The 14134-nt window shown below is 54.6% G+C and overlaps 1 protein-coding gene across 1 annotated transcript in view; it reads left to right on the top strand.

Moving 5' to 3' along the window:
- Nucleotides 1-11706: 11706 nt before the first annotated feature.
- KIAA1671 (KIAA1671 ortholog) overlaps nucleotides 11707-14134 on the top strand; it is a 76905-nt gene continuing 74477 nt past the window's right edge. The window contains exon 1 of the mRNA XM_062009635.1: nucleotides 11707-11867. The gene's annotated coding sequence lies outside the window, so the exon portion shown is untranslated. The remainder of the gene's footprint in view (nucleotides 11868-14134) is intronic.

The following is a 14134-nucleotide window of genomic DNA, read 5'->3' on the forward strand; positions in this document are numbered from 1 at the left end:
TGCTGTGGCCACAGGGCTGCCATGAATGTGTGCTTGTGGCAGCAGGGAACAGGCTGGCTTGTAGCTCGCTCTGAGGGTACTTTCTCTCAAGTTTTGCTGCAAAAACGTGTGTTTCCCCTCCATGCAATGTGTGGGATGTGTATGTGTGTGTGTGTGCTCTCCTCCTCGCCTCTGTGAGACAAGGCCCTGCTCTTCCCGTGCTGTTGGAGTGCTGCTCACCAGGAGGGACAAGGGGCCTTTCCCTCTCCTGTGGAACATGTGTCTGTGCTGTGTGTGCTGAGCACTTGTGGTGTGTGTCAGGTGCTGCTTGCTGAAAAAGAGACAGATTTAAATCTGCAGAAGAGAAAACTGCTGCTGCAGAAAAGTTCTGCTGAGCATGGGGAAGCTGTTGGCAGTTCCTGAGCAAATCAGCTGCTCTCTCTGCAGTGCTGGGACACCCAGGCTGCAGCTGCTAGAACCAGGGAACAGAGGTGTGCAGTGAAGCCCTGGGGAAGGAGGACTGCAGCCAAGGTGGGAGCCATGGGGAGCCTCTTACTTCCCATCATCTCATCTAGAAAACGTGTACCAACAATCTAGGAAACTCTGAAGCAGTTTTCAGTGTTAAATCTGCTTGGTCTGGAGTAGCACTGGAAACAAAGGCATCTGAGCTTCACACCTGCCAGTTCACCTGTTAGCTTCTGGCTCTCCCCAGAGCAAAGTGACAAGCTCCCAGGCTGTTCCTGTTCCCTCTGGGTCCTGGGACAGGCAGCAGTCCGTCTGCATCCCCTCCTCCCCCAGGGCAGGGCTCTGTCCCCCCTCTTACTGAGGGATAAGAACAAGTAGGTCAACTTAAACACAGTCCTGTCAAGCAACATCCCTGACACTTTCTTACAAGTTTCTGTTTTTCCTTCCCTTGGCTTTCAAACAAAAAACAGCCAAGGAACCCTGCACAAGGTTTGCTGTGTGGATTAACTGAGAGTGTGTTTGAGCTGCTCCATAGCAGTGTTTTTTGGATGACTTCTGGGGGAACCAGTATTTATGGATGGATTGTGCATCACTGTGTGTCCTCGTGTCCTGGCCTGTGTGTGCATCGTTCTGCAAATGGACATAGATCTTGTCAATGTTCTTTACAGTATCTTGTAAATGTTTACCAGAAAATTGTGTCTATATATTATATATATATATATATATATATACAGTATAGAGGGAAAAGAAGTGAATTAAGTGGGTTATTTTTTGAAGGGGGGAGAAGAAATCTTTTGCTTCTAAGTGGTTTCTATAGCACCTACTCTGTGATGTGCCAACCTGTGCTGTGAGAGTTGCTCTGCTACAGCATCAGGAAGCTCAGAGCAGAGCTGCCATCGTGGCCTCAACTGGGCTCAGTTTCAGTACTGCCTTGAAAACTGCAAAAGAAGGAAAAAAAGGGGGAAAATAAAGCTTTGTAAAAGGTTCCAGCTGTGGTGCTGAGGGGAGTGTGCAGGAGCTGACCCCGCTGGAGCTGCACAGGGCTTCCCGCCTGCCCTGGGCTCAGTCTGGGTAGGAGCAGTTGCACTGTTGAGGCTTGGTGTGGGTTGTAGAGAAATTGGACAGTGCAGAGAATATGGTGTGTCATTGAAATTGGGACTGGAGTCATTGTCCTTTGCAGCTATCACAGCCTTTGGTTAGGGAGCATGGGCTGGCTCCTGCAGGGTGCTCCCGTGCTGCTCTGCTCCAGCTCCTACAACAGGCAGCAAAACCATCTGATCCCAACGGCTCCTGTGAGTGCTCAGGTCTGAGCAGTTTGTCAGAGGTCGTGGTGGGCAGCAGCTCTGTTCTGTGCTGACCCCACACCAGCAGCTTTGTGTGCCTGGAGTCTGGGCTGAGATCTATGTGATGGTTAAAAGCAAAGGTTTGTGTTTGTTCACAGGCCTTCTCCTGCCTCAGCCTCTCCTGCCTGCCTCTGCTCCCCTGTTAGATTGCCCTGAGGTCGAAGCTTTATTCTGGGTTTTGGAGGGCTGGAGCCCTTGTGGCCCTGCCAAGGGGCACAGATCTGTCCCAGCCCTGTCCCAGCCTTATCCCAGCCCTGTCCCGTCTGTGCAGGCACAGGGCTGCCTCTGCTCCAGGGAGGGAGAAGCCTGTGGCAGGGGAACGTTTGCCCATATACAGTCATCTTGTCTGGCCCCCTGGGGAGAGGAATGTCTCATCCCAGCAGCTCTGTGCAGCTGAGATCCACCCTGTGCAATGGCACCACAGGCCAGGGACTATCTTTATCCTGCTGTGGGAGCAGCATTCTGCAGATGCAACCTCCCAAGTGGCTCTGAGTGCCCACCTCTGTTAGTGTTACTGATGGAAACACTGCAGAAGTTGCCTTTGTTCTGAGATGTGAGGTTTTCGTGGGAGTTTTTCTCTGGCTGTGTCGAGTCTCTGAGGTGCTTTGCTATAACATTCTCTGTGAAGACTGAGAGGGTTATTTGCATGGCAGCTTCTTCCTGCCACCCCATTCTGCTCTCATCCAGCCACTTACACTCTGGACATCCCTTAACGTCTCCAAACAGACCTTTTATTGTGGCAGAGCCAGCAGCAGAAGTGCAGGTGTCAGTAGCCACTGTCACTGATGAGTGAAGAACAGACCAAGTGGCTGTTGTTGATGTGGCAGCTTGGGACTGCACTTCTGCTGGGCCCATCCAGGGGCAAGCTGAGCCCATCCCAAAATCCCACCCTGGAGACACAGGCCTTGTGGCAGGCAGGTGGCAGAGAGCAGTGATGGGATGAGCTGCTCCTAATGCTTCCTCCTTTGTTTATTTGTTTACTGACTCTAATCTGGCTGGCTAGTTCTCCTTTCCTTCCCCATGCACTTGGAGTTCATTCTCTCCTTGGGCTAATTCTCTGCACTGGGAGCCACTGAGGCAAACAGTTCTCAAAATAGGTGTGGGGCCAGCTTCAGGATTCTCATCTCCTAAGTCTGCTTTAAAGAATTCCTTGGCCTGTGTGCTGTGGCTCTGCTGTTGAGCCCTGGCAGCCTCTGAGCCCCTTCACTGGGCAGACAAATGATTGTTGTTGCATCAAAACATCTGTCAGATAATTTTCTCTTCATTTGGGAAATTCCCAGAGCCTTGAGCAGTTCTGGGCACGTTCTCAGCATCTTACATCACGTGAGCACAAACCGATAGTGAAAGAGCACAACTTGGAGCTGAAGTGAGCGTTTCCTAGCAGTGTGGAAGGGCTGCAGCGCTCACCAGAGCCAGTTTTCAGATACCCTGGAGTGGCCCAACTGCCACTGCCCGTTGCCTGCTGTCTGGGGGCTGCAGGGATGCTCAGTCAGGGTCGGGATCCTCGCTGCCTGCCCTGAAGCAACCCCCTCTCAGCGATGAGGGCACCCGACACTGGGGTCCCCAGTCCCAGCCGCCACGTCTGTGTTTTCCAGGGCAGCGTGGGCTGAGGCTGGGGCTGGGGCTGCTCTGGGGCCATGGATGTGTGTTTCTGCAGCTCAGAGCGTCTGGACTTCTTCTAAACTTTGTCCCATCTCGAATTTCCTGCAGAATGTTCATGTTTGGATGAGCCACAGCAGTCTTTTAGTCCGTGTCTAATTTTGGGTTAGTCATGAGCATCTGAGCCCTTCAAATTCCTGTTGAGTGGTTTAATAACGTCCTGGTTGGAGTTGATTTTGCACATAGAGACTGAGCAGGGAGCCCAAGGAGGGACTTGGGCTGCAGGTGACGGCCTCTGGTCTGTGCCTGAGCACAATGGTTCCCAAGCCATGGGCACTAAAGGCTCTGAGGCCAGTCCTGCCTCCCCCTCAGCCCCAGCAGCTGGGTCCTCAGCAGGGACTTGTGTGCCTTTCATAGAAACACAGAATCCCAGAGTGGTGGGGGTTGGAAGGGACCCAGAGCTCATCCAGCCCAAGCCCCTGCTAAAGCAGGATCACCTAGATGAGGTCACACAGGCTTTCCCCTGCCTTCCCAGAGCTCTGCAGGGGCTGGGCAGGGGATGCTGCTGAAGGGGGAGAGGGCTCAGGGCAATGGCCACTTTTCATGCACATCTGTTTGTGCAAGGGGTTACAAGCACCATTCATCTATTGTTTTTCTTTAAAATAAATAAATGAAAGCTAAGATGTGAACTATGCACCAAACTGGGTGGAAGTTCTGAGGGTGGGTGAGGCTTCGCTGCTGGGGGAGATGAAGAACTGCAAGTGCCAGCTGTGGATGCTGAGGTACTGAGCAGCTCATTTTCCTGACTGCCTGAGAAGATCCAGGTAAATTCCCAGAGATTCAGTCTCCTCCTGGAGGATAATTCCCAGGGGCCAGGGCAGGAGGAAGCTGCTTTTCACAAACTGAATGAAAACCTTTGTTGCAAATCTCCCCCAGAGCCCTGGTTGTCCCTCCCCTGGGGCTGAGGTGTGAGCAGAGCCCTGCAGGCTGTGTGGGTGCTGCAGGCTGTCACCCTGCTGCCGTCCCAGGCCTGGGGGACACGGGCCTGGCTCTCAGCAACGGGTTGTGAATGTATCTGGTGTCCTGCCATTAGACTTCTACGTTGCCCTGCACTGAATTGCTGCTTTTCCATGTCAGATGGCATTTTGGTCTCTGGGAGTTGCTCTGTCAGAGCTTAATGAGCACTACAGCTTTTAATATACTCGTAGAAGTGCTGCTAATGTTCTTGAGATGATTTGAATTCCACACTGTGGTGTGATCTCTGGTTTATATTATTTTATCCATGCTGTTGGGTTTTTATGTAAACTGTTCCTTATTGTTGTTCAGAAAGAAAAACAATTAAAGCTCTATTCTCTATGGTTAATGTATTTCCAAATCAATCAAGGCCTGCTGGTTCTTCAGGGCTGTGCAGTCCCTGGTGTGACACACAGGTAAAGGCAGCACTGGGGCTGGGAGCTCTGGGGTGAAAACGCTGTGGGCACTGGGAGGGGGCTGGGGATGCTCAGTGCTTTTATCCTCCTTTTGAGGAGAGGCTTCTGCTCCCCTCCCCACAACACCTGCTCTTTCCTGCCACAGAAACTGCCACTGGTTTTTAATGAGCACTCAAAGCCACAGCAAAAGAGATGGGGCTGTGTCTGCTCTGGGAAAAGCCCCCGTGGGTGCTGAATGCCTGTCGGTGAATGCTCCTGGTGCCCTCAATTGGTAATGCCAATGAGGTCGATCTGCACTGAGCTATTTCTGGGCTTCCTGAGCTGCTGACAAGGAACTTTTGAAGTAAGAATGAGTGTGTGGCCTGAGATCTAGAGCTGAATCTTTCTCTCAGCCTCCTCCCCCTTCCAGCACCTCTGTCCCAGGGAGCACACTGGAGCTCTCCCTTGCTGCAGTGCCTCCTCCCCAGGAGCCTTGCTGGCACCTTGACTGGTTTTTGCACTTCTCCCCTGTTGCAGTGCTTGTTGTAATCTGTCACCGTGGCACTTGCTTTCCCCAGGTGCCTCCTGGGCGCCAGCAGCCCGTGGCCTTGCAGAAGGCAGGGGAGTGCTCCCTGGAACAGGGCATTAAACACCCCTGGTCTTGATCTCATCATCTTGCCTTGATATTTCCTGCATGTGTCTCTAGACCTTTAAACCCCATGGTATGACAGGCTGTGGTGCCTTTCTCACCCTGGGTTGGGGAGTGACAGAAACAACATGCTTTTCATTAGAAAATGCAAGGAGGGTGAGAGGGGAGCAGGAGGATGAGCTGCTCCCAGGTCCTGGCTGCTGCTGGGGCGTGCCCCTTGTCATCCCCGAGGGCTCCAGAAGGTCTTTGGGCTCCCAGCACTCCCTGGGGAGGGGGTGAGCCCTGTCCCTGGGTGCCTTTGCAGCCTGGCAGCGATGCTGAGCTGGTTGGTTCCTGTGCTGGGAGGGCAGGATGGGTTTGCATCCACCTGAATGTCCTGTTTCAAACAGCTCCAACCCAGCTTCAGTCCAGCTCTAAACATGGGACTGGAGTGAAGGCAAGACTGGATGCTAGCTCCAGCTTCCTGCCTCTACATACTCGTGAGAAGAAGCTTAATTAAACAAAACCTGGTGTTTAATTAATCCTTAATATGTTTGCTTCTTAGGGCATGTTTGCTCTAATGGCACAGCACCAGTTTTCAGTGCAGGCTCATTGATTGCCAGGGAACTCGCAGTGAAGAACTTCAAAAGGGCGACGAAGATGCTCCCCAAACAGGCACAGCTTGCAAAATGCCAGGGTGGGATTCAGCCAGCCTCTGTGAACGTGTTAATTACCTTGTACTAATTGGCAGTCTGATCACTAGAGGCCAAGTCCCTGATGTGCACAAGCAGAAGCTCTGTGTGTTCCTGGTGCAGACACTGGCAGGAATGCTGCTGTCTAGATGGAGGCAAGTGAACGATCCCAAAAGTGGATTTCATGAATTTTTAAGGGGGATCCTCTCTTACAACAGCAGCTCCCCTGAGGCTGTGCTTTGAAGTGCTCTGGCCTTGGTACAGACACTGACACTTCCATCAGAGCTGCGCCCTCCCTGCAGTGAGGGGACAAGGGCCCGTAAGGCTCCTCTGAGCCGTGTCAGGGACAGCAACTGCTGCCCACGTCTGCAAACAAAGGTGCTGGAGGAGACACGTCCCTGTGAGCTGCTGTCAGCTCCTGCCAGGGCTGGAGGGGCTGTGGCAGCCCTGGGATTTTCCATGGCCTGGGGTTGATCTGAGCCCTTGGGCTGCAGAGGCAAACCAGCCTGACGTGGCACATGCCCAGGGCAGCTGCAGGGGGCAAGGAGGGGACATTGGTGGCCGGGTCACCTGCGTGGCTGCCAGCCCTCTGCCAAACCCCCTCCCACATGGCACAGGGCTGCAGGGCCAGCAGGGACTGAGGCTATTTATAGCACATGATTAACATGCATGAATGAACCTGTTTGACCTCAGCACAACCAACGTGCTTCCAGTCTGAACACCCACCTGTGCTCAGGTGTGCCCTGGCCTGGGAGCCCCCCAGGCTGCAGCTGTGTGTGCAGGTGCTCTCTGAGGGTCCCCTGCGTGTGGCTGTGCCCAGCACAGCCCTCAGGAGCCCCTTTTACATGGATACAGCAGCGTTTGTGCTGTCCCTGTGCTGCTGAGGTCAGGCACCAGCACCAGCCACGCTGGCTGATCTCTGCACGAGGAGGGACTTTGCTAGGTGGGCTCTGGAGTCCCCTCGTGCCGGGTTTGTGTGCGGTGACTGTGGTGGAGCAATTCATGCCACAGGATGTCCGAGGAGCTGTAGGGGCACCTCAGGGCCAGGAGAACCCAGCTCAGACATGGGAGACAAAAGAAGACAGAGGTGTTAAGCCCGTTCTGGAGCACAAGGAAGTGAGAGTGCTTTTTCCTGGAGCATTTCTCAGAAAGCGAAAGCATTTCTGCACGGCTTTGAGCAGCTGCATTGGAACAGCACGTGAGCCTTCCACGGGATTTATCAGAGAGCTCGGAGCTGTGGTAAAGCACAAGCTGAGCCCAGCAGTGCTGCCACGGGCAGGGCTTTGTTTCCTGAGTGGCTCCAGGAGCTCAGGGAGGCCGTTGGGGAGCGAGAGGCTGTTGCCCCTGCGAGGGCTCAGGGTGCTGTGCGTGGTCTGTGCTGAAGTGACTGAGCCAGTCCCCGGGTGGACAAGTTTATTTGAGCTTTTATGAGTTCAGCAAATGCAACAAAGGTACTGGCCTTTATCACTTTGGCCAAGAGCCTGTTGTTGTTGGCTGAGTTACAGGAGCACGAGCTGAAATCTGAGTCACTCTTCTGCTTGGGAAAACAAACCCAGACTCCCAGGAAATCTGCTTTCCTTTGTTCTGCCCACTGTGCCCCCACGTCTGCCCGTGTGCCGGCCGCTGATAGCACAGGGCAGGGTGGGTGACTGGGTGGGTGCTGTGTCCTCACCCAAAGTCCTTGCCCAAAACCCCCCAGAAATTATATAATTGGCAAAAACTCCACACCCACTGTTTTTTCCCTCTTGATGCAATCAAACCTCCACCGCAGCGCAATCTAACGTCTCCTTCCCGCTGAAGAGCATTATACATACAAATTTGATGCTCAGTTATCCTTGTTTTTTTGTCAAGGATTTCTGACTGTGGCTGCTTTCAGCAGCTGAGGTTTCCAAACCTCTGCCTGGCTGGGTTTCTGCTCTCTGGAGGAAGAAGTGTTTGGTAGGGACTGTGGTACCCGTGTGCCCCAGCGCCCGCCGGAGCGGTGATGCTCCAGGCCTGGCTGCTCAGAGCTCAGCCTTTGCAAGGGTATGAAGGACACTCAAAAGGAGCTGCTGCTGCTGGGCTGTGTGTTTCACAGACTCTTGCCTTTGAATCAGGACTCTCTCTCCTGTGATCCCTCTCCCAGCCCTGCTCCCACTGAGTGCCCTTCGCTCTGCTCTGCGCTAGGCACTGGCTGCTCTCTGTGTAGCTCTGCGCTGATCTTCATGGTGGATAAACATGAGGAAGTGGGAAAGGAGCTTTTAAGGCTCTCTGACGTGGTGGAGATGGGGAGTAGGAGGGTTTTCTGCTTTCCTTTTGGCAGGTATCTGTAGCAGAGCACCTTCCTGCAGCAGTCAAGGCCTGAGATGTGTGAGGAGCTCTGGGATGGTTCCTCCTGGGGCCTCACCCTGAACCTGCACTGATGGGTTTTTGGCTTTCATGAGAGCACTCTGTGGAGGGCTGCAAGACAGGACAGTGCAGTGCTTCACTGCTTGGGAACAGGGCATTTCAAACCCACAAGGGCCTGAGAAGAGCATGTGTTTATTCCCCAGTTCCAGATGAAGTGTTTTTGCAAACACCTCCACCTCTGTGCAACAGGAGCAGCTTGCTCAGTGGGAACAGACAGAGACTGGTAATGACTGAACAGAGGAGGGAATCTCACTGGTGCACCCAGGAAAGTGATGCAGAACCTGCTGCCACACAGCAGAGGTGCTTCATCCTGGTGCCCTGGAATCTCCCCATCTTGGCCAAGGGTTGCAGGAGGGTAGCAGGGGTTTGGCACCATGGGGTCTATGCAGTTAACCCATTTCTCCACTGCAGGGCACTGACAGACTGTGTGTGAGGAACCAGATCACCCAAGCAGTCCTGCTGGTACACACATTTGCTGTTATTCCCTGTTTTTTCCAGGTTTTAGTGAAGTTAACTCTATGGTAGAGAGGAGAAACAGCAGCATTACCCACCTGGGAAGCTGAGCTGCTGGTAAAGTGATGCATCAGCCTGGCAGAGCCTTCTGCTGACTTGATGGCAAGGAATGTTTGTGCCTGAAAAATGGAAACTTCTGGCAGATAAGAGGCCTGTCATTTCTTTTCCCCCGAGTGCAAGTGCTTCATCCCTGTGTATTGCTGGCATATCATCACACTGACAGTTCTAGTGAAATCATAAACCAAAGGTTCAAAGCTCAAATGTCTGTGTGAGATGGGTCTGGCAGTGTCTGTTTGCTATTGCCATCCACACCACAGGGTGGAATTACAGCTCTAATTTATGTGTGTGGGGTGACAGAGCAGGACTCTGCATTTAACTCTGCCCCTAGATTGTAGTTAACTCTGGTCCAACACTTGCTGATAAAAGCACAGCGAGAGAAAGGTTCAGGCAGGGGGGAGCAGAGGGGAAGGGACCCTTCCTGGAGGCAGGGCTGTGTGATGTGCTGAGGCCATGTGCTTGCCCGAGAGAGCTGCAGTGGTGGGGTGCTGGTGGGGGTGGTGGGATGGCAGAGGGGGTTCTCCTGAGCTGGGATATGAGGGCTGAGCGTGATGGCCTGTGGGGTCAGCTCCCCACAGCAGCATTGTGGGGCCCACGGTGCTGTGCTGGACCCATGCTATGACCATTCCATTTCCCACATGGTTGGGATGTCCCCAGGGCTGAGTGGAGGCAGGATACAGCTTCTCCAGCTTGGCACTGGAGGCTCCTGGAGACCAGACCCGCTCTGCACCGCTGCATCAACTCTGCAGCCCCTCAGGTGCAGCTGCTGCCTCTGGCTTGCTGGGGCTTGAAGCATTGAGAGTTTCTGTGGCTACTTTGAAGCTCCCAGGCCTCATCTCCCCAGGTGTTTGCAGAAGGCACATGCTGAAGTTCCTCCTCAGACAGTGGGAAATGAGGCAGCAGCTTCTTGGGAAGGTGCCTGCTCTCCTTGCAGCCCATTTGAACGCAGCCTCCCAGCTGCTGTGTGGCCTCCAGGGCCTGGCTTAGCCAATTCCCTGTCTCTGGCTGTGTCGCCGTGTGTAGGTGTCTTTGTGGTGGTGCTGCCATTAGAGCGGCTCCTGAATAACTGATCAGAGGATGTCATTGTTTTGCATGACTTGCTGAAAGCCCCATGTGCTAAAGCAAGGGTTCCCAGGCCACAGGTGGAACAAGAACCACTTCAAAGAGGTGTAAGAAGCAGTAACACCCTCTGAGCAGAGGCACAGATCCGAGCGTGGATCATCCTCTTCTGAAGGGGCAGGTATGAGTCGCCAGCAGCAGCCTGAGCTGCAGGGTGGGAGCTGCCAGGGAGGGGTGCTGGGGGGCAACAGGGGCATGAGGAGATGGGTTGTGCCTTGGCTTCTGGAAAAGGGAAAGCAAATGAGTCATGGAACTGTGATCTCTCTGTGTTTGCGCATGTGGTGAAGATAAAAGGATTGCTAAGGTGGGGAAAACACATATATTATCCCAATTTGGGAGCGAGGGGGGGGGTCTGTGGGAAAAGGGATCTTAATTTAAATGAGATGTGGGTGTCTACAAGACAAGTGGGGACAGAGGAGGTGAGGCACACTCGCTTGTTCCTGCACCTCCCTCCCGCAGTTCAGGGTCAGAGACTCACCCGTCGGCGTGATTTGCCTGCGAAAGAGGCGAGGTTGGAGGGCGGCTTGGGGGCAGGTTAAGTTCCCACAGAGGGCAGAACCTGCAGCCTGACCTCCCAAGGTCCTTCCGAGCGCTGGGACAAGGACACGGAGCCGCCTGCTCGTGCCTGGCGCAGCCGTTGCCCTCCTTGGCCCGCGGCTGCCATGAGCTGGGCCCTCCCGGCCCTGCCACTGCCATGAGTCAGCCGCCTCCGCGCCCGCCCTGCCCCAGCGCCCGGCTTTGGACTCTGTCACACGAAACCACACCTTTGGCGGTGACGAAAAGCAGCGCTGATGTTAATTACTACATGTTAATTACTACAAGCATGGCACAGCCTCGGGGCTGCCGAGGTGCCAGCGGGCAGGTTCAAGAGCCACGGGCCCCATTGCTCAGGGGGAGTGTGTCTGCCTGGGGGGAAACGTTCCCCCTCAGAGATGTGTTGCCTGGACTGGGCTCCTGTGCTTTCCAGTCTGAGTGTGCTGCAGTGACTGACACTCCCGTGGGGTGCCTCCCCGCACCCCGAAGCGGAGGGCCTGAGCCGCGGTGGAGCGCAGCAAGCCCGGCAGGGCCACCCCTGCCCGAGGAGAGTGAGAGGCCCGCAGGAGGCCGCGCTATCCTCAGGGGATGCGGGAGGTCAGCGGCAGCGCTGCGTGGCCGGGGCCGGGCCGCGAACCCGCGTCCCCGCAGGCAGCAGGTGGCGGGGGGGGCGGAGCCTCGCCCCGGCGGCCGCGGCGCCGCGCACGCGCCAGGCCCCGCGCAGCCCCCGGCGCGGCGGTCGCCATGGCAACAGCGGCGCTTCCCGCGGGGCCGGGCCGGGCTCCTGGCGCCGGGGCGAAGGGCCGGGCCCGCCCCGCCGCACCTCAGGCTGCCCGGGAAGCGGCGGCACCGGGGCGGGGCGGCCCGGCGCGGGCCTCCCTCCCCCTGCCCCCGTCGCGGCCGTCCCGCGGCCCCCGGCAGCCCCTCGCCCCGGGGAGGGCGCAGGGGCGGGTCCCCCGCTCCGCCCCGCCCCGCCCCCGGGTGGGGGTGTCCGGCCGTGCCCGGCCGCCCAGCACCTCCGCCGGCCAGGCCGCTCCGCTTCTCCGCCGCCTTCAAACTTAGTTCGCAACTTCTCGGCTGAGGCAGAGCCAGCGTTGTCCCGCTGGCCCGAAGGACGAGCCGGTCCCCGCCCCGCGTTAGGGTAAGTGCCGGCTGTGAGCCTTCGCGGTTGTGGGGGGCGCGGGACCGCGCCGGTGGCGGCGGGACAAAGGCGGCCCTGCCCCGGGAGGCACCGGGCGGCTCCGGTTCATTCACCCGCAGGGGAGCGCCGACCCGGGACCCCCTTCCCTCGGGCCGACGCGGGTCCCCGGCAGCGGGGGGGACACGGGACCCACGGGGGGGTCCTGGGGACACGCTGTCCCGGGGCTCGCGGGCCGTGTCGCTGCTCTTGGGATGGTCCGGTCGCTGGTTTTTCACTGCGTCAGAGCCAAGGGCGAGGGGAGAAGTTGGATCCTCGTGTGTGTGTTCGGAGGACTGCGAAGGAAAGGAAAAACAACGTTCGTGCTTTTAACGTAGCGTCTGTGTGCGGGTTTAGGTAACCTTTGGTGATCTTGGTGCTCGTGGGGATAATGCTCTTCTGTCGGGTGCTGCAGATTAGAGCCTTCTTTTGTAATCCCAGATGACTTTTGTAAGCACTGCAATTATCTGTTCCCCTCTGGATTAGTGATGGTAATGTGATTGATGTTCTTAAACGTACCAGTAAAGATTCCTCCCCTCCGACCCTTCCCCCCCGAAGAGTTTACAGCCGTTCCGAATGCTCCGTGGGTTAACAGCGTTCTGCAGGAGGGACAGAGGCGTTCGGGAGTTCCCTACGTGACTGTCTCATGCTTTAGACTTTAGAAAATGTTGCTCTCTAGAGTTAAAGTGCCAGTTTAAGATCATCATGCTGGTTCTTTTTGGTTGCAGGTGCTCATCCCTTTGCCTGTTGGCATATCAGCCCATGCATGTGTATATATTTTTGTTTCAGGATCGTGTCTGTGTTTGGGGGTCAGGTTTGTCTTCTCTCATGTTATGCAACTCATTTGTCCGTTCTTCTTCCTAACCCCAAACGCAAGCGATTTACGTGTGGATGGAGGGATGCAGAGTTCTGCGTATGGCTGGAAATAGCTGGTCCAAAAGATCACCCAGAGGTCACCTCCCAGTTCTCTGATTTGCCTGGAGTCCTGGGCTTGGCTTTGGGAAGGAGCAGGGTTCTGGAAGGGTGAAGCTAATCTGCGAAATCACTGTTTCCTGTGTGGTGTCGAGTCGCGTATAAAGCTTCGCCTTCCTGAGTCTGGCTGCAGCACTGTCACCGTTCCTGCGTGCCTCCCCTCGGAAGGCAGATTAATCTCGTGGGTTCAGGTATTGACTTGACTTCTATTTCTGTGGCGTAATCCGTGTGACTTTGATTTGTGTGTAAGGAATGGGATTAAGGGAAATCACGCCTGGCAGATGGCAGGGCTGCTCCGTGCCATGACGAGACAGCGCAACCTTTCATTATTATACCCACAGGTTTCATTCTTCGGAGTGTGCAGCGATTCCGTTCTGTTCTATAAAATACTGGCGCTGCCTTCAAGGAATTGCAGCATATAGCAATTGATAGTTTGTCCAAACTGATGCTTTATTCTGTGACTGTGGTAATTGCAGGCAATTGTCATGGTAGGCTGAAGAGGTAAACTATGTTTCCAGGGTAACTGTGAAGTTGTTGAGCTGTTTCAGAGGTACTTTTTGCCAGATTCAAAGGCTGAGGGTATTTTTCCTTTCCTTGTCTCTCTTTCATAAGTTAGAGGGTTTTGCATCTTTTCAACAAACCACATGGAAATATTTTTTCTTTGTGTTCTTGTGACACTTGTAGGGTGTGGTAGGGCAACAATGCACGGCAGAACTGCTAGTAAAGCTGCCTGGCAGCTTCCTCCAGCTGAAGCTGAATCTTAGAAGCTTTTAATTGCTTTTTTTTTTAGTTGTAGGATTTTTCTTCTGTAAAAATATTCAAAGATGTTTATTAGCAAGTAAATCTCCAAAGCTTTTCTACTTAAAGAGGTAGGAATCCTATTTAAAAGAAGACATAGCCTGTAGTTCACTTTTGATAGGTGTATAGTTTGTTGAAAATATACTTGTAATTGTTACCTTTCAGATGATGCTCTGAGCCAATGCAAAGCTAAGTGTTTCTTTTGCAGTGTGCGTTAGACAGAGAACAAAATGACTGTGAAGTGTCACAGGATGGCAAGTCCCTAAAAGAGGTCAAAATCTAGGACTCCTTTCAAATTCAAAGTCTTGGCATTGCTCCTTTTTTGCTGCCTGCCACATTTTATATATGGCAGTAAAGGACGTGGATGTTGCTGGTCTCAGGCTTGTGCTCACGCTGCAGTTCCAGAGGCTGCCTGGCTCAGGGTCAGAGTGCCCAGCTGTGCTGCTTCTGACCTGGGCTCT

The sequence above is a fragment of the Colius striatus genome, chromosome 17 (assembly GCF_028858725.1).
Source record: "Colius striatus isolate bColStr4 chromosome 17, bColStr4.1.hap1, whole genome shotgun sequence".
NCBI classification, from domain to species: domain Eukaryota; kingdom Metazoa; phylum Chordata; class Aves; order Coliiformes; family Coliidae; genus Colius; species Colius striatus.